Raw genomic sequence first — 1,773 nt, 5'->3', positions numbered from 1 at the left:
CATCAACTCACTAAAAAGCACTTAAAAATAATGTACCTATTATCTCAATACCTCCAAGCATAGACAGTACTTGTATATTTCAACTACAGTCTTCTAGAGAACTTTAGGTTTCAAAAAACACTGTGAAATAGTTCTAAAATAACCACTTAATTTTGAGAGAGATAAAAGTCTAAGAAAAAAAAAGTGCTACCCACTGAATAAAAAAACAGTGGTTATACTTACCTGGCAGGGGAGATACCATGATCACGAAGGTGGTTTTCCCAGGGTGAGGCTCATCCATTGCACTCCGGGTGTGCTGACCCCTGCGATTTCCCCAAATGCGGGAAACTCGACTGCATAATTTGTGGTAGTGGGGCACTGCGTTCGTGCTTTCCCCTGAAAAAAAAAAAAAAAAAAACAAAAAACAGTGGTTAAACAGAAATCAATCTTTTTTCATTTTTTTTTCTTTTAGATAGCTAAAATTGCTAAAGTGGTTAAGGTAGCATATAATTTTTCTTTTTGAAGAATTTTGTCCAGTTTGACAAATAAATAAATGTTTAACTGTCTCCTTGTATTGCTGCAGAATCAAGAAGAAATGGAAAATAACTGCAGTGTGTTTACAACATTAGTTTCTTTCTCTACGTGAAACATACAATGAGAACACTTTATGGATGAATTGTGCCTTTGATTGAATAGAGAATGGTGGACTAGCTTCGGTTTTATAGAATTGGATAATTTGTCATAGTTTTTGCTCCTGGAAAAATGACAACTCAAAGGAAAACTAGCAGAAAAACTGTTCAAAATAGTGATAAAATACAAAACTGATATTTTGGTGCACAGAAGTATTTTAAAATACATAATTTAAAAAGAAACTGACTAAGTTATAAGAAATGCCGTCTTCATCAACAAACGTCGACAGATTTCAGGTTTCTACACAAACCATTCCTCATACTTCAAGTGACATTATTTACTAAAGCATCATTTTGAGATTGCTTCATGATCTGACAAGATCACACTCATCTAACCACCCATTTGTTTTTATAATTTAGTATTATTTATTATTACTTTTTAAATAAATCTGAATGGACTGTTAATGAAAATATGCTTCATGTATGGCATTCATATCTAATTTGAACTTCATTTTTCCCTCATATTATCCATCCTGTAATATGCCAACACTGTTAAAAAAGTATCTAAATGTTAATCGTTCATATTACAGTAGTGGAAATTAAAAGATAAATTTTCCCAAATCTGAGGAGAAAAACATGGTCAATCAATATCCATTTGTGAACTTATGAAACTGTAGCAACAAATTCCAGCCAAAAAAATTTAGTTGATTTGTTATGTAGCAGCAAAAACATAATATCACTTCCTCATCCTTTGCAAGGGTCAGGGCTGACACCCTTACAGCAAAAAACAGATTAACAAGAGAAGAGCATAAAGAATATATTTAACAAGGTTTCAAGTGACATGGAAGCCTTCAGAAACAAAGACCCGAGGAAAATTGTGTATTTGTACACCAAGTCTGATGAAAGAAGTGGATAGCTGTGGGAAAATTGACTGGACAAAAAGGGTATGATGTCATGGTGATAAGCTGGGGTGGGTGGTTACTCAGCAAGCCTGTTTAATCGAATTCTTCTTGGCCTTCTTGTGTGGCATAACCTCCCCCCAGGCATAGGAAGGGTGCCTGTCAGAAAAGGGTCTTATGACCCATTAATACTTCAAGAGGAGGTAGGTCATAGAGTGACTTTTTTAGGTTTTATGGCGTGCCTTGAAGGAGAGAGGAACAGGAGA

At 34.8% G+C, this 1,773-nt stretch overlaps 1 non-coding gene across 1 annotated transcript; it reads left to right on the top strand.

The window, feature by feature from the left end:
* Positions 1-214: 214 nt before the first annotated feature.
* LOC138388652 (U1 spliceosomal RNA) lies at positions 215-378 on the top strand. The gene has a single exon (XR_011234179.1). It is a non-coding gene; the product is annotated as a U1 spliceosomal RNA (small nuclear RNA).
* Positions 379-1,773: the final 1,395 nt, after the last annotated feature.

Source organism: Eulemur rufifrons, chromosome 7 (assembly GCF_041146395.1).
Source record: "Eulemur rufifrons isolate Redbay chromosome 7, OSU_ERuf_1, whole genome shotgun sequence".
In the NCBI taxonomy this organism is placed as follows: Eukaryota; Metazoa; Chordata; class Mammalia; order Primates; family Lemuridae; genus Eulemur; species Eulemur rufifrons.
The sequence above is the reverse complement of the archived record's forward strand: the minus strand, read 5'-3'. Positions and strand labels throughout refer to the sequence as shown.